Consider the following 27567-nt stretch of genomic DNA (forward strand, 5'->3'; position numbering starts at 1 on the left):
ATACCCCCTTTCGATTATCTGCAGGACCCAACGAGATATATTTAATAGACGTTTCCATTAGTCTAGAAAATCTACTAAGGGAACCAGCCTCTCGGGGCTGGCCTCTGGTGTACTTTGAACAGCAAGCACAGTGCCCTGAAACGGCGGACCGGCAGGGAACGACTGACTTGACTGCTCGGGAGCCCCCCGAAGGGGGAGCGGACCACCCTCGAGTGGCCCGCGGGGACCGTCTGCGCCCCGGCATTGCGGCGGGGTCGGCAGCGCGGCCCCCAGAGGGCGCTGCAGGACAACGGGTACCGTAGGCAGAGCTAAACACCATTTCCCTTCGGAGGGGACTACCCTCAGCGTCCTTTTGTTTCCCCTGCCCTCCGAGGAGGGGGCGGACCACCCTCAGGTGGCCCGCGGAGACCCTCTGCGCCCCGACATTGCGGCGGGGTTGGCAGCGCGGCCCCTTGAGGGTACCGAAGGAAGACGGGTACCGTATGCTGAGGTAAGCACCGTCTTCCCACGGAGGGGAAACTAAGGGAACCAGCCTCTCGAGGCTGGCCTCTGGTGTAATTTGAGCAGCGAGTGCAGTGCCCTGAAACGGCGAACCGGCAGGGAACACCTGACCTGACTGCTCGCATGCCCTCCGAGGAGGGGGCGGACCACCCTCAGGTGGCCCGCGGAGACCCTCTGCGCCCTGACATTGCGGCGGGGTTAGCAGCGCGGCCCCCTGTGGGCACCGAAGGAAGACGGGTACCGTGTGCTGAGGTAAGCACCGATTTCCTTCGGAGGGGAAATGCCAGGGACGATGCAGCTGAAGGCAAGAGATAGCTCGCAAGCGTCTCTTCAATCTTTTGCATCGCCCCATAACCATAGTGTCTCAGCCCAAATATATTACTATATGCAGATGTATGTGGGCTGAACACTCTATATGATACCGGTTTCCTCCATGACCTAGACACCTCGGTGTGCAGGTCAGGGAAGAACGGCAGGACGTTGATGCTTTGCACGAGAGGGCAGGAATCGCTCATCTAATTTCCTTTTCTCTGATTTCGATGGGATTCAGATATTTCCGGCAGCCAGTCGTTTTTTATTTTTATATTTAACCTGGCCACAGCTCTCGTGAGAACCTCAACTCACTAGCCGGTGACTGAAGTGGCGAGTCTTCAGTCGCGATGCTCTCAACGTCCACCTCCTCAGAGCTGGATAGTTGGAGCACCGGTGCCCCGCCCGGGGAGGAAGAGACCGCAGAGCGGGCTTTGAAGCCACCGCTCTGCCTCGGCAGCAGCGGGACCGAGCCGCGGGGAACACGAGCCGAAGCACCCTCCTCGAAGAGTGCCGGGCGGGAGCGCAGCATTCTTAACGGAAGCCGCTCAAAAAATGCTCGCAAGCGGCCCCCTCAAGGGCTGCCTGAGCGTGCTGCGCTCCCAAACAGCCATACACAATGAGTGTGTTTCCCACACGCAATATATATATTTTGAGGGCAGGGATGAACACACTGTGAAATGCTGTTCATTCGCCATAATCTCCTTTTTCTCTTTATGTTATAAAATATATATCAGATATATTTAACAAAGGTGGAAAATTCTCTCTAATGGACAGACAAAAACACCAAATAGACAGACAGGTTCACACAGATCGCTTACTGAAGGCACAGAAGCTAGTTCCTGTTTGTGTTCGCGGACCTTTTATAGTCTCCGGTCGATGACGTCATCACGTCGGCGACGATCGATCTCCCGATGGATTGGTTCTACACGCGCTTCACGACGCATTTACGCAGAGGCGTTCTCACAGCGTTTCGACTTAGCTCGAGTTCCCCGAAAGGGAATTTACATTTATGTATTCTTTGTTAATCCACACACTCGTTGGTGTTACTCATCGTATCCTTTGAGGATAATGAATGTGCTCACATTCACAGAAATGTACCCAATTGATTTGGACTTGCTTTAACATGTTGAATAATTGAATAATTGACAGATAGATTGATCGTAAGCCTCACCAGTGGAGAAATAAGATGACCAAACATCAGCATTGATTCAATGTTTGTCTTTTCAACACTGAAAAGCATGGTATTATCAACATGATCCAATATTATTTAACATTGAAATTTCAAGATCAACCAAAATTAGGATTCTGATGGAATTTCAACATTGACTCAATGTCACAATGCTGTCTGGCGACTAACAATTTTACAGGTAAGTCTACTCTCATACTAGCCTGGTTTTACCAGACTGTCATACATTTCATTTGTACATAGAGTCTGGCCACTCTCCATTGACAAGGGTTTATTTCTGCGAAGGCTGTTGAGGTTTAAAACTATTGGATCTGCCCTGAGCCGCTCTGGATCTGCCATAACCAATCGCTAATGTTTGGTCGTGACGTATGTCATGCGCCCTTCGCCTGTTTCACACATGGAAATCCGACAAAATAAAAGTGCACATGTGCATGGCACCTCAGTAATAAAACTATAGGATAAAACCTTAAACTCGTGCATTCAGATTGTGATTTATTCACGCCACAGTGGAGAGAAGAGTTTTGTTAACGGGAACGTGGTCCGTAAAATCATTGTATGCTGTAAATAAAATGTCAAATGCTTGGTATGATAATAAATGCTGCTATATATAACAGACCAATTCAAATGTTTAAGTGCTTTTTTTTTTTTATTTGTTTGAGCGGTGATGAAATATATTGCTCTTCTAAATACTTGCCAGCATTTTAAGGAAATACAAGTCTATAAATGCATCATAATAACAGCAAAGCAATCGTATGGTGTTCTGCAGTGGTCAAAAATGATTTCAAAGAGTGAATTTTGAAGTGATATATTGTTGAAAATTCAGAGATGTGGATTCGGACAGCTATTACATCAACACGACCTTGCGTTTGTCAAAAGCAGTAGGTAACTCGGCTGGGGATTTTTACGCGGGTGGTGAGAGACGGACGGCAATAAAATAACTGACCAGTCCCTGTAACTTAAATGATGGCAATACCTTCCGACCCGAAGAGAAACAATTACCGTACGAATAGCTTCAGCCAACTCCTTCATCACTAACGAAGTGATCTGGAAAATCAAACTTTTCCCGAATTTACCCTGTTGGAGGGCCACAACATCATGGCCACCAACAAACCCCAGCAAAGACTGTCATTGCTCCGGATTTAACATCTGGATATTCAGCAGCGGTGCCACAATGCAATGAATTTAGTCTGCATCTTTCTCCGCCGCCATTACTGAATTACATCTCAAACTAGCGCTCGACATCAATGTCATCATTCTCAGCCACTCCCTCTGTTCGCTGATTGGACCGGTAAATATTTTCGGAGAAAACCTAAGACTACACAGCAGTTCCAGACGTAGTACTGAAGGAAAATGAAAATTGAGCGGAAGTACGTAGGAGGGCAGAGCCAGGCTACTCTCATACCTGGCTGGATAATTAAATAGCTGACTCACTGTCCCGGTTAATATCAGGAAATCAGCTTTTGATTCAGCATGGTTGTCTTTCTCAGATTCTTTCTCAGAAAAGTGTTTGCGGTGCCTAAACTCTCAGCTAACGTATAGTAAGTGCTTTTATCACGCACTGCTTCAAAGACAGGAAGCTTCAGCCTTCCACCATCAAGATCATGATTTCAGGCATTTAATTCCACATTAGATGTTTAGTCCATCATCACAAGCTGCTACAAAATCCTCCATACGCTTCTTCTCAATGGTTTTAAAAAGGAAACGTTAACGCAGTTCCGGACAAACTACTGCTGTCCCTTGCACAGGTGCGCATAATGGTGGGAAATTAAGACTAGGCTTTTTACTCTGCACACCAACTCCCTCTAGAACAGCATTTCTCATCGTCCTACTATGGATTTCTCAGAGGAAAAGAATTTTTAAAAAATCCACCCCTCACTCGACCTGAGACACATCAACTCACACCGAATACTTTTCTATCTATCTGAAACATTCTTAAACCGATAGAGATAATAATGGAACAAGAGTTAAATTTCTAGAACTAACAATGAATATTATATCCCCTAGCAGCTATGAACCGGATATAAGCAATAGGTTGGTGGTCGTTATCACTGACACTGACTATATGACTATGAGCGATACATCAGGCCTAGGACTCAAGACATAATATTAGACAAAAAGCTTAAGCACCCCGGCTGTTCCTTCCACTGGAGAGAACACCCTTCTGCTGCTATTCACAGGGGCTGCTGTTCTAACCCTCAGTGAGGGACGAACACCCCTTGCATAAATAAATAAATAAATAAATAAATAAATAAATAAATAAATAAATAAATAAATAAATAAATAAATAAATAAATAAAGGGGATGGCTGCTGGTCTTCTCCCGCTGGAGAGAACACCCCCTGCTGCTACAATCCAAGGGGGCTGCTTTTCTAACCCTCAGCAGGGATGAACACCCCTCGCTACTTATTCATGAGGGCCTGCTATTATCTCCCTCCTCCACAGGGGATGATACCCCTCTGCTAGCCAGTACAAAATTCTATTTTATTAACATTGTCTTTCTTTTTTGGAGGATGGAACATGAATATGGATTGGGGGTTCTTCACCGGGCAAGTAATACCTCTCATTATGTTGGGGGTTAAAGGAACACTCCCCGTTTTTGAAAATATGCTCATTTTCCATGTCCCTTAGAGTTAAACAGTTGAGTTTTACCGTTTTTGAATCCATTCAACCGATCTCTGTATTTGGCAGTAGCTCTTTTAGCATAGCTTAGCATACATCATTTAATCATATGAGTCCATTAGCATCAGTGCTCAAAAAAATGACCAAAGACTTTCAATATTTTTCCTATTTAAAACTTGATACTTTAATAGTTACATTGTGTACGAAGACCAATGAAAAATTAAAAGTTGCGGTAACACTTTACTTGAAGGGGTGTGCATAAGACTGACATGACACCTTCATAATCATGACATGACACGTGTCATGAATATGAAGGAGTTTTTATGCATGTTTATGACAACTGTCATTAAGTGTCATTCGCTTAATTATGTCATTTTTAATGCAATGATGACATTTCGGAGTTGTCTTTGTTATGACAACTTGACATAAACCAATACATCATAACCTGTCAGTGTCTTTGTCATGACAACTTGACATTACCAAGACAACATAACCTGTCATAAACAGACATGAAATGACATAGCAGTTTAATTATCAAATTTAAGAAATTACTTCGCTTTTTGGGTTTACATTACATTAGTTGCTAGGCAACGTGGGGGAGAGGACGCTGGCGTTGTCTGTTCGCCGCTTCTCCACCCACAAATCATGTTAACTTTACTATTAAATTTAGATTTTATTTTATTTTCTTATGTTTGTGACTAGTCTAACAGTCAGAGCTACAATTGGGACTGTTGCTGATTGCTGGCAGCCACTGAGAGGACGTTGTTTGCCGTTTTTTCACCACTTCTCTTCTGTTTTTGTTTGAATGAATTTGAATTTGAATTTGTGGTTGGTTTTGGTTTGAAGGACATTTGATGTTGCTCGCTGCGGCTGCTCTCTCTTCTGGGTGTCGGCTCGTGGTCTCCCTCGGGCTTGAACTGCATGGTGGCTGAAGTTTGCACCAGGCTAGCGTCATCAGCGTCCGGCATGATGTTGAGATGTAATTTTTACTTGTTATTCATGTATTGTTATTTTTTCCCTTTGTTGCACTTTGAGATTCTTCGGAATGAAAAGTGCGTTATAAATAAAATCTATTATTATTATTATTAAACTGTCATGTGGTTGGTTTTGACGTTGGCTGTCATTAGGCTATAATGTCATGATTTTTCTATAAATTTAATTTGTCATTTACATGTCATTAAGTGTCAATACTCTGTCAAATTATTTTATAACATTGTCATGAATCTATTTCTTGACCTAAACTACAGTGGTACAAGTTGAATTTGTCATTAACATGTCATTAAGTGTCAATACTGTGTCAAATTATTTCATAACATTGTCATGCATCTATTTCTTGACCTAAACTACAGTGGTACAAGTTGAATTTGTCATTAACATGTCATTAAGTGTCAATACTCAGTCAAATTATTTTATAACAGTGTCATGAATATTTAGCTTGACCAGAAATATGGCATCATAGAGGAAATCGTACAGAGTCATTAAAAACTATTAATATCACTCAAAATGATAGAGTGGCATAGACATATACACCTATATGATGATGCCTATGGTGGCACCACTGGTTATGTGTACGCTGTAACAGTTGTTGGCAGAGCCTCAGTCAGGTTAGTTTGTTGAGGTGTTTAATGTCAATTTAGTGTGCAGTAAGTAAAAACAATTCACAACAACGTTATTTTGGGTTTAATATACTTTATTTAAACTTTCGCTCACTCTTTAACGAATAGTTTGAGTTTATTCTTACCATTTTTTTTTTGTTTGTCTGTTTGTCATAGTGATGTCCGGTTCGCGAACGAATCGTTCTTTTTAACCGGATCTTTATAGTGAACCGGTCGAACCAGTTCACCAAATCGAACTGAATCGTTCTAAACGGTTCGCGTCTCAAATCAGGGCTGATCCCACAAGTTACTGTAGTTATTAACTTTCTGCCATCAGTGACAGTCTCTCAAACTAGAAATAAAACGAATATCTTGAAGTAGATGCTGTAACTCCAATCGTTAGCTGAAGTGAGACATGTTTTGCTGAGAGATCTGATGAACTCACGAGCAGCTGATACTGAGCATGCGCGTGTAACCGAACGTACCGGTTGTCGGATCCTCGGATCAGCAGTACAGAATCAAAACCGTTTCTATCGGACACGTTCGATACTGAGAACCGATGAGCCGATGAGCTGCGCATGCATGTTATTTGTTCAGAGGAACGAAATGCAGGTTAAGTGTATTTAAAACTAATCACGTTTGGAAACATTATAACAAAGCTGTCACTGTATTATTTTAAAGTTTTGGAAACAATAGATTGTAAAACGGTCAAATTAAACATGTATTTGTTTTATCAATAATGCATGATATTTTCAGGAACAGCTTTTATCTTATTTAATTTCTAAGTCGATAAAGATTTTAAAATAGATGTAATCAAAACAGTAGGTTTGATATAGACTATTCAGCTTGCAGCAGCACCCTGTGCTCAGCACACACACACACACACACAAACACACACACACACACACACACACACACACACACACACACACACACACACACAGCGGTTCTCGAGTCAGATCGACCGGTTGCAACGGATCACCGGTACAGAATCGAGAACCGTTTCTATCGGACACGTTCGATCTTTCGGACATGTTCGATTCTGAGAACCGGTGAGCTGAGATACTGAGCATGCGTGAGAGCGGCCTAACCGAACTGTTTCTCTCGGACTGGGACAGCTGATGCTGATAATATGAGCCCGGGTGAACACTGAGGATTTGTGTAAGTAGGCCTATTATGTCAATGTATGTTTATTTAATCCGTGTAAAACATCAGTGTTTGCACGACAGTGACAGTGACAGTCTCTCAAACTAGAAATAAAACTAATATCTTGAAGTAGATGTTGTAACAATCGATTCAGTACGATTTGGTGAACTGTATTTAGTGCTGTTGCAAAACATAAATGAAAAAATGTTTCCAAGATGATTATGATGTCAATTATAATTATTACTATACTAAGTTTTGATTACAAATACTTTATATGGATGTTTGAATGTATTTTCATCCGCCGGGATGATAGAAATGACGTCATTACGTAAAGACGTAAAAGAACCGAACTGTCCGAAAGAACCGGTTCGCGGAAAAGAACCGAACTTCCCATCACTAGTTTGTCATGGCGGAGTCCCGTGTGCTGGTGCACCGTCAAAAGTGGTTCGGGCGGAAACGTTGGCCCTATATATAATGTTCCGGCCTAGGATCTAGTCGCAACCATTCAGCCCGGGGTGGGGCTCTAAAGACTATTCCTCTTATTTTTATACATCGGAAGATAATTTATAAAGTGAAGTCATTTGACAAAGTGTTATTTTTCTGTGTTTGTTTATGTGTGTATATGATGTTGATATATATATATATATATATATATATATATATATATATATATATATATATATATATATATATATATATATATATATATATATATATATATATATATATATATATATGTTTATTTTGTGTAATGGCCATTATTTGTGTATGTGTTTTCCCCTTTTTGTGTTAATTGGTGCTGGTCACCTGTGTATAAATTCATGCCTTGTGTTTTTAAGAGTCAGTTCTGTGAGAGGGCAGGTCTTAAAAATTAAATGATTGATTTTATTTCTCGAACTCCTTTTCATATTTTTAAGACATTTGAAATTGTCTATTATCTAACCTTCTGTTGAAGCTGGTGGAGGAAACTTAAAACATAAAATAAAACATTATGAACTGAAAAATATTAATGATGCTGTTATTAAAAAATAATTTGACAGCGTATTAACACCTAATTACATTTTAATGACAAATTAAACTTGTGCCACTGAAAAAATGTATGACATTATAATGGCCTCAGTCAACATCAAAACCAACCACATGACAGTTTAAGGTTAACCCTATAAGCTAAATAAATTTCTTAAATTTGATAATCTGTTATGTCATGTTTATGACAGGTTATGTTGTCTTGGTAATGTCAAGTTGTCATGACAAAGACACTGACAGGTTATGATGTATTGGTTTATGTCAAGTTGTCATAACAAAGACAACTCCGAAATGTCATCATTGCATTAAAAATGACATAATTAAGCGAATGACACGTAATGACAGTTGTCATAAACATGCATAAAAACTCCTTCATATTCATGACACGTGTCATGTCATGATTATGAAGGTGTCATGTCAGTCTTATGCACACCCCTTCAAGTAAAGTGTTACCAAATAGTGTATATAAAAGTGCAACACTTTTGGTTAAAACAACAACAACAACAACAACACTTTTGTAAAACAAAAGATAAAAAAAATCAGTTTAAATATTCAAAATGCAGTATTTTTTGGTAAAAATTCAAACACTGAACCAAACCCAAATCTAAATCACTAAATAACAAAATTATAATTTACCTTAAACAAAATAAAAATAAAATAAAGGCAATAAACCAGAGAAAATTTTCAATGTAACTTAAAAATAATTGCAGTTTGCAAAGTAACTATTTAACAATAAATAAATAAATAACTTTAAAGTGCTCTCTAGTGGTGCTTTATAAAACAACATTTACTAAAAGAGCCAACTATAGCATCACTTCTTCAGGCTTTTTACAGGTTTACTCTCCTGGCCTTTTTGCCAGCAAAGTCATCTATGACATCATCATATGACAACTGATTTGAAACCACATGGTTGATGCTGATAATGCCAAGTCCACTGAGACGTTCTTGCATCATTGTGGTTCTCAAGTATGTTTTAATAAGTTTGAGTTTAGAAAAGCTTCTCTCAGCTGAAGCTACAGTTACCGGGAGAGTGGCCAAGATTCTAAGGGCAACCCACATGTTGGGGTATATTTCTGTAAGCTTCTTGTCATGCAGAAATGTGAGAAGTTCCATGTTTGTTACGTTGTCTGATGGGAGTTGTGGAAAGTTCTGCATTTCCATTGCAAGTTCATTGCTATCAATATCAGGCTGGTTGACATGGGTAAGGGCATCACTGAGGCTTTGACAATGGTGAAGCAGCTCTTGTTTTGGCATTTTATGGAAGTTTGTGAGTACCCCGAACTTTTCATTGACATCCTCCAGATTCTGAAATCTCTCATCAAGAGAGGAGATGGCTCTGTCAACCACAACATTAAAAAATGTTACTTCCATTTTCCTCAGCGCATCCTGTACTGGCTCATCTGGAGACTCGTATCCAAATTGCCGTTTGGTTGTTCTTAGCCTTTTTTGCTTCAGCACAGCCTCCACATTAATTTTTTCACACATCTCCTTTGCAGATATCTGAGCATCTGCAAATCCAGTTACTCTGTAGGAGGTTAGGGTATCTCTTGCTTTCCTCAGCAAGTCAACAGCCACATCCAGCTGCATGGAGGGTGACTGCATCAGTTTACTTATGTACTGAATCTTGCTGAGAATGTCATACCATATGACAGTACAGAGACAAAAGCGGTAGGATCCAATCTCCTCAGCCAAAGACTGAGCTTCTACTCTCACCACGGGGTCACCAGTTGTGTCCCTCACCTCCACAAGAGCGTCCCTTACTTCTGCAGTCTGATATTTCACAGCTTCAATGCTATTTATCCTGCTTTCCCATCTTGTCTCAGCCCAGGACTTAAGACTGAGATTGACATGTTTCTTGAGCACATCCCATCTTTGGCTTGAGGCTGAAAATAAAGTATAAAGTTTTGTTAAATGACCAAAGTAAACCAAAGCATCAGTTGAGTCCTTTGCAGCGTCAGCTATGACCAGATTAAGGGTGTGTGCGCCACATGGAACATAGAAGGCTCTAGGGTTTAAGTGAAGCAGCCGTGCCTGCACACCTTTATTCTTCCCCTTCATGTTGGCCCCATTATCGTAGGATTGGCCTCGGCAGTCGTCAAAGGGAATGTTCAGCTCTTCAAGTTTGTTTAATATAATGGATGTTAAACCTTCACCAGTTGTCTCCTCAGCCACAAGGAAACCCAGGAAATGCTCTTTCACTTGGGGTTTTTCATCTAGTGATATAATCCTTATTATAACAGACAGCTGCTCTTTATGGCTAAGGTCAGGGGTGCAATCAAGAATGAGTGAATGATATTTTGATGTTTTAATATCACTCACAATGGTTTCTATTATTTTGGAACTGATGCAGTCTATCAGTTCATTTTGAATTATTTTGCCCAGATAGTGTGTATGGTGTCCAGTTCCACTGTCCACTCGGCTGACATGTTGCTTCATTACAGGGTCAAATTTGGCCAATAGCTCCATTTCTTTTAAGAAGTTTCCATTGTCTGGTTTATGTAGAGTGTCAGTGGAGCCCCTTATTGCTATGTTTCTTTCAGCTAAGGACTGAATTAATGCTACCAATCTGTGCAGGACCTCACGCCATCTTTTTCTCTCTACCTCAACCAGAGCTATTTGATGTTTATCTATTGTTAGCCCCTTAGAAATGCGGATTTCCAAATCCTTCTAAGTTGTCATGTTGGAGTTATGTTCCTTGCTTTCTTCATGAACTTTAAGCAAGTGACTTGCATTTTTCCAGTCCTGTAGACCTTCCTTTTTCAACTTGTGATCTTTATGAGAGAACAGTTTTCAGCAGAAACAGTGCAAGCTGTCACCTTTTTTTTTGAGTACATTAACCAGCTTCTTCTGATTTTTTTCTCCATTCACAAGGACTCTTTTAAAATAAGCATGTTGACATCTCCTTCCATCTCTTTGTGGGAAAGTGAAATTGCTTGGAATTTGGAATGGACCCCTGTGAACTAATTCTGATATTGTATTATTAGTTAGAGTAGTTGTCCAGTCTGCAGAATCAACAGGTGCAGCCTTTAGTCCTGAGGCAGTATGGCTGGGCTGTGCTGCTGAAGAGGAGGCAACAGGAAGATTGGCATAGCATAAAAAACGACAATGTTGTTGGCCTTAAAAAATGCTGCTTTTTCAAGCCATGTTAATGCATGTTTTTTTGAACACTGCAAAAAATGCATTTCTTACTTAGTATTTTTGTCGTGTTTCTAGTCTAAATATCTAAAAATTCTTACATTAAGAAACATTTACTAGACAAGTAAAAAATATTTTCTTGTTTTGGGAAAAAATAACTCTGCCAGTGGGGTAAGTGAAATAATGTTGTTTTAAGATTATTTTACTAACTCCACTGGCAGATTATTTTGCTTATTTTAAGCAAAAACTCTCTTAATTTGGAGTTGTTTTTTATGTAGGCTAGATATTCATCTGTAAAGTTATGTTTAACGTGTGTGTTAGCTTAGTGCACACGTCACGCACAATTAATTAATTCAGTGATTTCTTCACACAGTTTTACCTCTGGCTTTGTTGCGTTTTTACTCCTCTTCTTTTCTTTTTTTTTCTTCCTTGCGCACCAGATAATTTATGAGGTCGTTTTGACATGTCGCCACTTCATCCAGCACAAGCCATCAAAAGTAAACAAATCGGCACACGGGTCACGGGGCCTGGGTGGGTCTCACCTCGCTCCATCCTTCAGCCAGGTGTCAATCAATTGGGGGCGGGTGTAGTAATGCCCGTATTTTGGATTTTTATATAATACATATTATTAATACTATTTCGAAGTTTAGTTTGCTAAAGATATCAGCAGTTTGGTAATGTTTGTAATTCTTTTACATTTAAAAAAAAAAAAAAAAAATTATCCCTTGGCCTCTTTGGCGCCCCCTAGCGAGATTGCGCCCTTAGCATTTGCCTACACTGTCTATATAACGGGCCGGCTCTGACGGAATGCATAGCTGATATAAAAAAATTGGATGAATAGTAATTTCCTGCAACTTAATTCAGATAAAACTGAATTTTTAATTATTGGACAGAAAAGCTCCACAAGTAGTAACTGAGAATACTGTCTAACACTTGATGACTGCTCTGTCAAGCCCTCGTCGTCAGTGAGGAACCTGGGTGTGCTATTTGATACCAATCTTTCATTTGAAAGCCACGTTTCTAGCATCTGTAAAACCGCATTCTATCATCTTAAAAATATATCTAAATTACGGCACATGCTTTCAATGCAAAATGCTGAACAGTTAGTACATGCGTTCATGAGCTCAAGCCTAGATTATTGTAATGCTCTACTGGGTGGTTGCCCTGCTCGCTTAATAAACAAACTCCAGCTAGTCCAAAATGCAGCAGCTCGAGTTCTTACAAGAACCAGGAAGTATGATCATATTAGTCCAGTTCTGTCAACACTGCACTGGCTCCCTATTAAACATCGCATACATTTTAAAATCTTGCTTATTACTTACAAAGCACTAAATAGTTTAGCTCCCCGGTACTTAAGCAAGCTCTTCACACATTATACTCCATCACGTCTATTGCGGTCTCAAAACTCTGGCCAGTTGATAATACCTAAAATATCTAAATCAACTGCAGGCGGTCAATCATTTTCCTATTTAGCACCTAAACTGTGGAATAGTCTCCCTAGCATTGTTCGGGAAGCAGACACACTCTGTCAGTTTAAATCTAGACTAAAAACACATCTCTTTACTATGGCATACACATAGAACATTTTTAACTTTCATTATTCAAATCAATTGACTGATTGTTAGGCTGCATTAACTAGGTCAGCCGGAACCGGGAACACTTCCCATAACACCTGATGTACTCGTTACATCATAAAAAGAGTGGCATCTACACTAATGTTAGTCTCTCTGTTTATCCCGAGGCTTATCCCGGATCCAGGCCATGTCCGGATCGGATGGTGGACCTGCCTGGACATGACCAACGCATCCTGGAGTGTCTGCTGAGCCGTGTCAAATGGTGTCTGCTCCGAATTTGCCTCACTGGCACGACATGCTCAAAACCCGTCTTCGGCGCAATAATTCCGATCTTTCATGTATTCATACTCTTGTGTAATCGACGCCCCATCCTAAATAAATCCGTCTCTTCCGTGATACCCTGAAATTTTGAATATTCCAATCTAATATGATTTCTGACCGGTAAGGTTGCCAGAATAATAATCTTACATGGTGTGTTAATAGGCCAGAGGAGAACTTGCACCCCGACTGAGTCTGGTTTCTCCCAAGGTTTATTTTCCTCCATCATGCCCCGATGGAGTTTTGGTTCCTTGCCACTGTCGCCTTTGGCTTGGCTTGCTCAGTTGGGGACACTAAAAATATGATTAAAGTTATTATACAAATAAAATGTATGAATTAGGTCTTATTTAATTCTATAAACTATAATACTGATCTGCCAACATTGTCGCTATATGATAAATTAAAATAAGCTGATAACATCACTGTTTTCTCCAATACGACTGTACAGCCAAATCTAATTTTGTCGCAATATTATCCTGTTTGACACTATGAAGCTGCTTTGACACAATCTTGATTGTAAAAGCGCTATATAAATAAAGTTGATTGATTGATTGATTGATAATAACGATTTAATGATTACTTAATCTATTAATCATGTAGAATCTTCATTAGTTGCTGATGCATTAATAATTAATTCATTAATAAATGGGTTAGTTCACCATTAGTAATACATTAACTCATGATTATCTGTGCATTAGTTAAGCATGAATTAATGCATATTATTGCACCCATATTGTAAAGTGTTACCTGCTATCAGATCAAGATGCATTTAAATCTTTGCATTTGTAAAAGTAGACATGATTTTATAAGTATAAATAGGCTACTTTTTATTGCAAAAACTGACCAAAAACAGTATAAAAGTATTAGCTCATGTTGCATTCAAAGTTTTCTGAAGTCATACGATATCTTTATGTGAAGAACACATTTATGAACGCATATTTATCATATTTATCATTCAAATAATACTCCTGTCCTGACTCTTTAGCAGGCCGCAATCGGTCACATGACACATGAGAGCCAATGGCATTTTACAATCAAAGCTAATGTAATGACGCAATTGGTCACAAGACACACGACAGCCAATGCTGTCAAAGCTAGCATGACGTTTCTTCCGGAAGTTCCGGGTGGCAAATTTTGAAATGTGTTAATCATTAATCACCGGCTGGTTGATGGCTGATCGCTTCTGGGGATTTACTAGACACAAACCAATCATTTGGCCTCGGGACATTTGGAATATTTGTACTTTTTGAATAAATTGTTCCTGCAGTCGTATCTGCCTGTTTTTTTTATATATAAAACACAAACGGCTAGGTTTAGCGAAGGGATTGGTTATGTGACAAATAGGAGTTAAATGCTTTCAGTAATTAGATCAATTACCTATTTACACATTCATATTGCAACAGGTGAGGAAGAGCAGAATTTAATTTTCTCATTTAATGTTACATTTGTTGTAGCAATCAATGGACGCATTTGTAATGGGTGAGAAATATCTACAAATGATTTGCAAAACATTTACAAGTAATGAATAGTCTACACTTTAGATTAGGGGACGCTAACAGCATTGTAAATGCCTTGTATACATGTACAGATCATTTGTAACGGGTAAGAAAGATCTGCGAATGATGTGTAAAACATTTACAAGTGATGAATAGTCTACACTTTAGATTAGGGGACGCAGAAAGCGTTGTAAATGCTTTGTATACATGTACAGATCATTTGTAACGGGGGATAAAGATTTGTAAATGATTTATTCATGCGTTTACAACATCATCTCTAACAGGTGATGAACATTTTGTAGTGTGTACTTTAATGTAAATGCTGACTGGTGAGGGTATAGACAGCTTTCTTCTCTGACACGTGCTCCTGATGCTTCACTGGAGGGTAAAACCAGTTCACATTATCACTAGACCCCACACAGAACACAAGTCTGCACCACTGAGTAAAAGGATTTAACTTAACGCACTGCAAAATTGACAACTAGTAATTTATCATTCTTTTTAAAAAAAAAATAGCTTTAGCATAAATGCATGTTGTGGGTTTTAACAGACCAGCTTAAAAAAATCATGATGCGTCAATAAATTATATCTTCATTATTTACTAATGGTTTGATCATCATTTGTTCACGATTAACAATTGTTTATTGAGATAATGGTACACTGACATTTCAGTGATTAATAATATATTAACTAGTAACTTAACCATTTACTATCTGTTTGGTTATTTTATGATATGTTATTTTTTAAAGATAACTTACAGATTTGCAAATTGTTAGCATATTATACTTAATCATTTATTAATGTATAGTCATGATTTGTAAATTATTAGTTTATCATTATCTAATAACTTATAAATAATGTATAACTGAATCTACAAAATATACAAAAAAGTAACAATTTAGTAACATTTATGAAATGCATTGTCATGTTTTGTAAATCATTAGTTCATTATTAACTAATAAATTTTAAATTACTTATAACTGAATCTACTAAATATAAGTAAAATAATTAACAAATCACTCATTAATCATTAATGAACACGTAGTCATGTTTCATAAATCATTAGTTCATTATTTACTTATCACTTGTAAATTACTTGTAACAGAATTTACAAAACATTTATAAAATGTTAGCATATCACTTGATAATCATTTATAAATGTTTTGTAAATGATTAGTTCATCATTAACTAACCACTTATAAATGACTTACAACTGAATGTCATTATAAAGTGTTACCGCATTGGGATATGCATCAATACATTATATAGGCTACTCATCATTTACTAATGGTTTGATCATCATTTTTTCATGATTAACAATTTATTGAGAGAATGGTATAGGCTATTGACATTTCCGTAATTAATAATATATTAACTAGTAACTAAACCAGCTCTCAGTGATGTGTTTTGGGTCCCCGCTATGATAACAGTACCTTTATCAAATGTTTACAAAACAAGTGAGAACCCAGTGTGCCTGCCTCTTTCTCTATCTCTGTTCTGTTACGTGAAAGAAAGTCTAAGGCCTTGTCAGGCCGTTTAACAAACCAATATAATCTGCTGCCTGTTACCTGTCAAACTAAGACTAATGTGGGTGAAAAAATTATTACTGTTAAGTCAGCACTTTTAAACATCTGTTCACTTAAGAACAAATCATTCCTAGTCAGCGACTTAATAACCACAAACAACCTTGATTTTTTGCTTCTAAATGAAACGTGGTTAGAAGAAAACTGTAGTGCAACACTGCCCTACAAAGGCAAAAGACCTTAACTCACTGGAGTGTGGAACTGAGAAAAATGACTTTAAAGATTTTTTGTTGTCCAGCCAAATTAGTTATAGGTAGGACACTGGAAATCTGGCATTTAGATGTTTTAGTAATGTCAATTATCTACATACACTTTTTTTTTACTCAAACTTGACTTTTGACCCCTATTTTGAAGTTACGGCACTCTGCCTTTGTATTGTCTGCAAAAAATGTGGAGTCATGCCAAGGCAAAAGGCAGTAACTTCCATATTATCAATATTTGGTTGCTGATCACCATTTGCAAAATCAATATAGTAACACCTTTATAAAATCTAATGATCATGGCATTTATTTTGGATGATTTACAATTAATTATAGCCATCTTATTATTATTAAGGACACAATACCTCTAGTAAAGAGAATCTTCATTGGTGTGCAGCAAAACTTACAGGTTGATAGGTGACACTGAATTATATGAACAAGATAAGATTATTTCTAATGAGTAAACATTTGCATATATAATACAAAGATATAAAAAAATAGAACAAATAAAAAATCTTGTAAAAATGCATGTGATAAATAAGACAAATAGCAAACAGTGCCGCTGGTTAATCAAGGGTTAAGTTTGGCTATCACGCTATTATATTTTGGCTAATGACAGCGCTGACTGGATTGGATTGCCCATTCATAGGCTAAACAGAGTAATTATTTATTGCAATATGTTTTTAATGTTTTTATCTAGTAAAAAAAGATACAATAGGCTACATAGCTTATACTTTTACATCTTTGAATGAAAATCGCCAAGCCTAAAAGGACAACTTTTAGATTGATGTGAACGACAGGAATAATTCTCAGAATGCTTGTGGATTAAACATCTCCGATGACGTTCATTGGCATGGATTTTATCGGGTTTACAAGAAAAGGTAGGATATATGGATATAATTGCGAACTGTTACTAGCCTACTGATTGTATGCGTGATCGCACGCTGTCACTGCATTCGAGTAGCCTACACACACTCGTGCAGTGGGCAGCCCCAGACTGCCTGACAGCGTGCTGAGAGAATATTCTGCATTATGAAAACATATATGACAGTACACAGGCTACACCGTAACTCAAACGCGGCAAACTTTAATAGACATTAATACAAAGGCGGGACACCATAACTGCATGTCGGTACCGTAACTTAATTTAGACGCATGGCTAAACAAAAGCAGAGTACCGTAACTCAGTTTGAGTGTTCTAAAACCAAGGCAAAGAGCGGTAACTGCTGTTACGGTGTTCTGCCTTGGTTTCTCCTGGGCTTTTGGAAGTTACTGTTCAGACAATCCATAATTTTCTCGAAAAAACAACATAATTGACCAACGATATTTATCCACATGATAAAGGAGGTCTTGAAAGTCCCAAAAATGTCAATAACTCATTTTCGACCAAAAACGAAGTTACGGCCTTTTGCCTTTGCACGGCAGAACAGTCCTCAATGAAGCAGCCCCTCCTAACTTTACTTTTATGAGTGTTTGCAGAGCAGTTAGGCGAGGTGGGGGTGTTGCTGCTCTTTTTAAAGATTTCTATCAATGTAAGCAAGTATCATTTGGTGACTATTTGTCTCTAGAATATCTGGGTATTGTGTTAAAAGGTTCTCCACGCATCCTGCTTATCATTGTTTACAGGCCTCCAAAGTACTCTCCAGCCTTTATTGAGGAATTTACAGAACTGTTATCAATAATTTCCTCAGAGTTTGACTGTTTTGCTATTGCTGGGGATTTTAACATTCACATAGATAATATTGAATCCAGTACAACAAAAGAGCTCATGACTGTTCTTAACACTTTTGATTTGACACAGCATGTAAATGGACCCACACACAATCGTGGACACACTCTAGATTTACTTATCAGTAAGGGTCTAAACATTTCATCGATTGTTATTAAGGATGTGGCACTGTCTGATCATTTCTGTATTTTCTTTTACATATCAATCACTCCTGCCATTGAAGCTAGATCTGTCTCTGTCAAAAAGAGATGCTTAAATGAGAACACTAATATGCTGTTTATGAAGGCTTTATCTCTAAAACCAAGCATATCTGCAGACTCTGTTGATTTTCTCCTTGACTCCTTTAACTCAAAAGTTAAGAGTGTAATGGATGATATTGCCCCTCTGAAAGTCAGGAAAAAGAGTGGCAAACAAAAGGCACCATGGAGAAACTCAACAGCAGTTCAAATAATGAAAAGACAATGCAGAAAATCTGAACGAAAGTGGCGGAAGACAAAACTTGTAGTCCATTATAACATCTATAAAGACAGCCTTCATGCTTTCAATGTTGAACTAGGCAAAGCTAGACAGACCTTCTTCTCAAATATTATAAACAAACACATAAACAACACGCGCACTCTTTTTGCTACTGTAGACAGACTAACAAACCCCCCGAGTCACATTCCCAGAGAAATGCTCTCAGACAGCAAATGCAGTGAGTTTGCTTCCTTCTTCTCAGAGAAAATCAAAAATATCAGAAAGGCGATCAGCACATCCTCTAGTTGCTCTGGAGTCAGTCAGATCAGACCAAACCCTCGGAAAATTACTATGTCGGATTTCGAAACAATTGACGGTAAAATTTTTGAAGACACAGTACAGCATCTTAAAACATCAACCTGCACCCTTGACGCACTCCCCACTTCTTTTTTCAAAAGTGTGTTTAACTGTTTGGAAGCAGATCTCCTAGAAGTGGTGAACTCCTCACTTCTCTACGGGACTTTTCCAACCGCCCTTAAAACTGCAATAGTTAAGCCTCTTCTGAAAAAGAGAAATCTGGATAACTCCATACTGAGCAACTACAGACCAATCTCAAATCTCCCCTTCATAGGCAAAATCATCGAAAAAGTTGTTTTCAATCAACTAAACAAATTCTTAAACTCAAAGGGATTCTTTGACAATTTTCAATCTGGTTTCCGACCGCATCACAGCACAGAGACAGTGCTCATAAAGATTATAAATGATATTCGCTTAAATACTGATACAGGCAAAACATCAATTCTGGTTCTACTCGATCTCAGTGCTGCATTCGACACTGTTGACCACAACATACTTCTAGACAGGCTGGAAAACTGGGTCGGGCTTTCTGGGATGGTCCTCAGATGGTTCAGATCATACTTAGAAGGGAGAGGTTATTATGTGAGTATAGGAGACCATAAGTCTGAGTGGACGTCCATGACATGCGGAGTCCCACAAGGGTCAATTCTAGCACCTCTCCTGTTTAACCTGTATATGCTGCCACTGAGCCAAATAATGAAAAAGAACAATATTGCTTACCACAGCTATGCTGACGACACCCAGCTCTACTTAGCACTGTCACCTAATGACTACAGCCCCATTGACTCGCTGTGCAAATGCATTGATGAAGTTAACGACTGGATGTGCCAAAACTATCTTCAGTTAAACAAAGACAAAACTGAAATCATTACATTTGGAAACAAAGATGAAATTCTTAAGGTGAACGCGTATCTTGAGGCTAAAGGTCTGATAACAAAAAATCAAGTCAGGAATCTTGGTGTAATTTTGGAGTCAGACCTGAGTTTCAGTAGTCATGTCAAAGCAATAACTAAATCAGCATACTATCATCTGAAAAATATTGCAAGGATTAGATGTTTTGTCTCCAGGCAAGACTTAGAGAAACTGGTTCACGCTTTCATCACCAGTAGGGTGGACTATTGTAATGGAATTCTCACTGGCCTTCCCAAAAAGACCATTAGGCAGCTGCAGCTCATACAGAATGCTGCTGCCAGGATTCTGAGCAGAACCAGAAAATATGACCATATCACACCTGTCCTCAGGTCTTTACACTGGCTTCCAGTTACATCTAGGATCGATTTTAAAGTACTATTACTTGTTTATAAATCACTCAATGACCTAGGACCTCAATACATCGCAGATATGCTGATTAAATACAAACCCAACAGATCACTCAGATCAGCAGGATCAAGTCAGTTAGAAATACCAAGAGTTCAATCAAAACAAGGAGAGTCTGCCTTTAGCTATTATGCCAGCCGTAGTTGGAACCGGCTTCCTGAACAGATCAGATGTGCTCCAACAGTAGCCACATTCAAATCCAGACTCAAATCACATCTGTTTAGCTGTGCATTTACTGAATGAGCACTGTGCCACTGTACGTCCGACTGATTGCACCTTATCTATGCATCATTTTTTAAATAATTTTTTATAACTGTTTTAGTTTACCTGTTCTTTTCTTTGGTTATCATCATTTTATTACTTTTAATTCTCTTTACATTGTATTCTTTTTCTTATGCATTTTTTAGCCCTATTTTAATTCCTTTCTATGTAAAGCACTTTGAATTGCCATTGTGTATGAAATGTGCTATATAAATAAACTTGCCTTGCCTTGCCTTGCCTAAACCATTTGCTAAGGATCTGTTTGATTATTTTATGAAATGGTTTTTTTTTTTAAAGTTAGGCCTAACTTATGACAGATTTGTAAATCGTTAGCATATTAATCATTTATGAATGTATAATTTGATTTGTAAATTATTAGTTTTTCATTTTCTAAAAAAATGGAAATAGTTTATAACTGAATTTACAAAACATACAAAAAAGTAACAATTTAGTAACATTTATGAAATGCATTGTCATGTTTTGTAAATCATTAGTTCATTATTAACTAATTAATTGTAAATTACTTAAAACTGAATCTACTAAATATATGTAAAATAATTAACAAATCACTCATTAATCATTAATGAACACGTAGTCATGTTTCATAAATCATTAGTTCATTATTTACTTATCACTTGTTAATTACTTGTAACAGAATTTACAAAACATTTATAAAATGTTAGCATATCACTTGATAATCATTTATAAATGTTTTGTAAATGATTAGTTCATCATTAACTAACCACTTATACATGACTTACAACTGAATGTTATTATAAAGTGTTACCGCATTGGGATATGCATCAATACATTATATAGGCTACTCATCATTTACTAATGATTTGATCATCATTTTTTCATGATTAACAATTTATTGAGAGAATGGTATAGGCTATTGACATTTCGGTAATTAATAATATATTAACTAGTAACTAAACCATTTGCTAAGGATCTGTTTGATTATTTTATGAAATGGTATTTTTTTTAAAGTTAGGCCTAACTTATGACAGATTTGTAAATCGTTAGCATATTAATCATTTATGAATGTATAATTTGATTTGTAAATTATTAGTTTATCATTATCTAAAAAAATGAAAATAGTTTATAACTGAATTTAAAAAACATACAAAAAAGTAACAATTTAGTAACATTTATGAAATGCATTGTCATGTTTTGTAAATCATTAGTTCATTATTAACTAATCAATTGTAAATTACTTAAAACTGAATCTACTAAATATATGTAAAATAATTAACAAATCACTCATTAATCATTAATGAACATGTAGTCATGTTTTATAAATCATTAGTTAGTCATTTACTTATCACTTGTAAATTACTTGTAACGGAATTTACAAAACATTCTTAAAATATTAGCATGTCACTTGATAATCATTTATGAATGTTTTGTAAATGATTAGTTCATCATTAACTAACCACTTTTAAATGTCTTACAACTGAACGTTATTATAAAGTGTTACCTTGTTTAGGCACTTGTACTAGTGTTTATTGAGGATGCGCGTCGATTACAAAAGAATATGTATCGCCTTTGGCTTGCTCAGTTGGGGACACGCAAATTATGATCCAAGTTATTCAAATAAATATACTAATAAAATTAATTAATTAGGTCTTATTTAATTCTATAAAATATAATACTGATCTGTCAACATTGTCGCTATATGATAAATTAAAATAAGCTGATAACGTCACTGTTTTCTCCAGAACGACTATACAGCCAAATCAAATTTTGTTGCAATATTGTCCTGTTTAACACTGTGAAGATGCTTTGAAACAATCGCCATTTTAAAAGCGCTATATAAATTAAGTTGATTGATTGATTGGTGACCTAAAGGATTACAGTGGGGCTTCATCTCCGTGATTTTCATCTTCATTACTACTGTGTACATCTCTGTGGGCCCCCACTCCTCTATGCATCACAAGCATGTTTGGACTGTGTTTGTGGGTGGTTCATGTTCCCTTGCTGTTCGGCTTGCCCTTTTTCATAGGGATTTGAGCATTCAGTCCATGTGCCGTTCTGACAGCCACGCTCACTGTCTCACATGCCTGCTTTTAGCTTACAGATGTGATTGATGGTCTTTAAAAAAATAAAAAGGGGACATTTCATTTGGGGCTCTGGCAGAAGACAGATGTCAATTGCTGCATCGGAGAGAGGAGTAATATGGAACAACAAAAGGGCCATAATCTGTATATGAGTTTTCCCTTTCTCACTACCCTCTGTCTTGCATGCACAAGGGTAGTCCCAGCCCAAGGGTTATGCAGGAACTGCTCCATGGGTCGGGTGATGTCCACACTAGTGGTCCAGGAACTTAACCTGGGGCTAAACCTGGCAAAAGCCCGACAAAGTTCGGTTCATCAACTGTCAGCCTCGACTCTTCGCCGACGCCACTGAGAACTTCGCCCAGCAGTTCTTGGTGGCCTAGAAGCTGACAGAGGCACACAAAAAAAACCTGCCACGACGGCCAGTTCTCGGTCACAGCACCTCTGCCAGCTTGTGCTGTAGACAAGCTGAAGGCCAAGTCACTACACTGTAAAAAAATTTTTTGCGATTTTGTTATTTCAACAAATTTTTTTCAGTAGAGATAACTAGATTGTCCAGACAACAAGGCATTTTAAGTTTTCTTGTCCTCGACTAGACTGAAAGTTAAGTGAACAAGTATAATTGTTGTTTTAACTCAAAAACATATGTTGAAATAACTACACTAGATTTTCTGTTGAATGAACAAGTATAATTGTTGTTTTAACTTAAAAACATAAGTTGAACTGTTCTGGATTTTACTCCAATTATACTTTAGTCTATTTATTTAACTACAGTAAACTAAACTTAATCTACTATGTGCAGCTGATTTATATACAACACTCTAATTATATAGATATGAGCACAGTCTTAATTCAAGGAGTCAATGAGTAAAGAGTTTTTGTATTAACACGACTAGTGAAAACAGCGCCATCTGGCGGAGAGGATAATTATGTACATCCAGGAAATGCACGTATGCGCGCGCCCCCGTATCCCCTCCCCCACCGACTGACAGACCAGACGCCATTTCCCTTCAATCGCAATGCTGAGCAAATGAGTAGTGTTTACACCGGCATAGTGTTTTATCTCATTAACAGTATGAAGTTTATAACATTATATTGTGGTAGGATGGTATGTGTGTGTGTGTGTGTGTCCGTGCGCACCTAAACTTAGAGATATCTTCTTTGACTCGCGGTGCAGAGCGGAGGATAGAAACAGGCGACTGAGGCGAGAGAACTTTTTCACAGGGAAATATTATAAAGTAAGTGTTTTATCTCATTTACCATTTGTTTTTCATAATTTATTTATTTATACCAATATGTAACTTATATGCTGAGCGCGTTTAAACCAAAAATTTTCTCTCAGGGGACATGACTCACCGTGCAGTGCAGACATGGAGTTTACTTTTAACCAAGATAACACAAAGTAAGTTACGTGTTTAACCTCATCTACAAAGTGTATTTATGACATTATATTGTTTTATAATTATATTTGTGTGTGTGTGTGTGTGTGTGTGTGTGTGTGTGTGTGTGTGTGTGTGTGTGTGTGTGTGTGTGTGTGTGTGTGTGTGTTGTGCTCCCAGAGCTGTTGAAATACAGAGTTCCTAACGTTACACGCTTTTACCTCGCGGGGTTCATGGAGCTCTCAACAACTCGCGCCGTCTATTTGTTCGAATGGTTGGAGGTGGACAGCAGTTTCACTATATTTGCTGCAATTTCTGGTAAATATTAACTTTATGAATTTAAATAATATCAAATTGTGAAATTTGAAGTATTCAGCCCTAATTAAATCACATTGAGTCATTGTACAGTGTAAACATTGCAACATGTTGTCAATAAGCCTATAAAATGTTTTTTTTTATTTTTTTTTTTAATGTTTTTATCTATTGCTCCTTGACAAGAAACTGAACTGGTTTACGGATCGGATGAAACTACATCTCGCTTCACTGCATGGTCTCTCTCTCAGATCGCCATCAGATACAGATAAGTTTCATGAAACTCCTTGAAAATTATTAAATGTGAGTTTGAATCGATACAGGTAAAATAAATAACTATTAAAGGGTAAGTTCACCCAAAAAGGAAAATTACCTCATGATTTACTCACCCTCAAGCCATACTAGGTGTATTCCAGACGAATACAATCGGAGTTATATTTAAAAAAAATCTAAAGCATTATAAATGGCAGTGAATGGCAGTCCAAATTTTTAAGCCCAGAAAAAAGTGCATCCATCCATTGTAAAAGTAATCCACATGGCTCCAGGGGGGTTAATAAAGACATTCTGATGTGAATCGATGGGTTTGTAATGTAAAAAGTTATAATGTAAAATATGTAGCTTCTGGCGCGACGGCCTTCCGTATTAAAGTTACGGAAAAAGTGTAACTGGCACGGCGATGTCGTCGGATGTAGAGGGGAAGAAAAACGCAACTGGCGCAGCGACGGCATCGGAAATGGTGTAAAAAAAACGTAATTGCCGCGACAATGACGTCGGACGTGGCGTAAACCTTTTGAACTTCGAGAGGCATTACACTTATTTCGTAAGTTGAAGGCGGTCCGCCAGAAGCCTTTATTAACCCCCCGGAGCCTTCTGGATTTTTTTTATAATGGATACAGGGCTTGACATTAAGCATGTTCATGTGCTTGTCCGGAAAAAAGTTTGATATTTTGTGTGTGTGTGTGTGTGTGTGTTTTAAATATACTTTATTCTGAAGCAATTTGCTGACCAGTATTCAATCAGCTTTGACATATTTAAATCTGCATATTTGTGAATTTTTTAATTATTATTTTTTACTTTATATAAAGGGCATTTCCCCTCTAATCTTATTAAATATAGGCTATGCTTCAGGTTTCATTTTATATTGTAAAATTTGATCTATACATTAATTTAAAATAAGACACTATAAGGGCTGTTACCAATCACATTAAATAATTTACACTGAAAAATTTAATTTGCATTAAATAATGTTTTGAAATTTGTATTTTTGGATAGACCAATAATGTTTAAACATCAAACCAAACCTCCAGTAGGTGGTAGCAGGTGGCCGTTTTAATGAGTGAGTCATTGAGTCGTTCATTCAAACGATTCATTCAAACGCTGAATCGTTCAGTAACTCACATGTTGCTGTGACTTGTTGCGGTTCTGCTGTGAATGATTTTCACTGCTGAAATAGAACAAAACATTAAATATTGCTTCTTAAATGTAAGTGACTTTAAGGGAATGTTAATTTAAGTGAATGTTAATTAATTGTTTTGCTATGAACTGTCATATGAAGTCAGTGTCATTTTCAGTCGTGGTGGTATTCAGGAAAACAGGTCAAGTGTTGTAATGTCTTCTCTAGAGGCTGCACAAGTGTCAACAACGCGACCTTGTTATCGTCAGTTCATTATATATTATTATCCACTATCAATCGCCACTTACACTAAATTAATGCACAATCATTCTTGCATTTTGGTGATTCGCTAGCTATTGTTTGTTTTAATCAGGTCCATCGGGCAAGTAAAATTCTCTTTCACTTGTCCCTTCGAAAAATCCACAAGCATTAATGTCGAGCCCTGGGATAGATGCACTTTTTTTCTGGGCTTCAAAATTTGGGCAGCCATTCACTGCCATTTATAATTTTTGGATTAGCCAGAACTTTTTTTAATATAACTGATTCAGGGCTCGACATTAACGCTTGTCAGGGACAAGTGAAAGAGAATTTTACTTGCCCGATGGACAAGGGCCTGATTAAAACAAAAAATAAACTAAAGTTAGCGAATCACCAAAATGCAAGAATGATTGTGCATTAATTTAGTGTAAGTGGCGATCGATAGTGGATAATAATATATGATGAAATGACGATAACAAGTTTGCGTTGTTGACACTCGTGCAGCCTCTCGAGGAGAAATTACAACACTAGAGCCATTTAAGCTGTTTCCTGAATACAATCACGACACAAAGTGACTCTGATTTTATATGACGGTTCCATAAACATTACATTAACATTCACTTAGTCACTTACATTTTAGATGCAATATTGAGTGTGTTTGTTCTATTTCAGCAGCGAAAATCCTTCACAGCAGAACCGTAACGCGTCTCACAGCAACTGAACGATTCAGTGTTTGAATGAATCGTTTGAATGAACGACTCAATGGCTCACTCATTAAGACGGCCACCTGCTGCCACCTACTGGAGGTTTAGTTTCATGTTTAAACATACTTTCTAACATTTGTATTTGTCTATTCAAAACTACAAATCTCAAAACATTATTTAATGTAGTTGTGATTTTTCAGTGTAAATTATTTTATTTGATTGGTAACAGCCCTTATATTGTCTTATTTTAATTTAATGTATTGATCAAATTTAACAATATAGAATGAAACCTGAAGCAGTGCCTTTATTTAATAAGATTAGGGGGACAATTCCCTTTATAAAAGGTAAAAATATCATACATTTCAAATGATTTAATATATTTTTTTTTAAATCACAAATATGCATATTTAAATATGTCAAAGCTGATTGAACACTGGGGAGAATATTGCTTCAGAATAAATTATATTTACAACGCACACACGGAAAAACAAAAAAATATCGAACTTTTTTCCGGACAAGCACATTTTTTATTTGGCCAAGTGAATGAACGATTTGAAACAAGAATGTAATACACCTAGGATGGCTTGAGGGTGAGTAAATCATGGGCTAATTCTCACTTTTGGGTGAACTAACCCTTTAATATGACAGTGGTTT

General features: G+C 37.6%; 1 protein-coding gene and 1 long non-coding RNA gene across 3 annotated transcripts in view; one reads left to right on the forward strand and one right to left on the reverse strand.

Moving 5' to 3' along the window:
• plxdc1 (plexin domain containing 1) overlaps nt 1-27567 on the reverse strand; it is a 355103-nt gene that overhangs the window by 322728 nt on the left and 4808 nt on the right. The gene's annotated exons all lie outside the window — the stretch shown is intronic.
• On the forward strand, nt 23845-25511 carry LOC137055597 (uncharacterized). Its single transcript, XR_010900028.1, has 4 exons — nt 23845-24105; nt 24210-24269; nt 24427-24564; nt 24745-25511. It is a non-coding gene; the product is annotated as an uncharacterized lncRNA (long non-coding RNA).

The sequence above is a fragment of the Pseudorasbora parva genome, chromosome 21 (genome assembly GCF_024679245.1).
Source record: "Pseudorasbora parva isolate DD20220531a chromosome 21, ASM2467924v1, whole genome shotgun sequence".
In the NCBI taxonomy this organism is placed as follows: domain Eukaryota; kingdom Metazoa; phylum Chordata; class Actinopteri; order Cypriniformes; family Gobionidae; genus Pseudorasbora; species Pseudorasbora parva.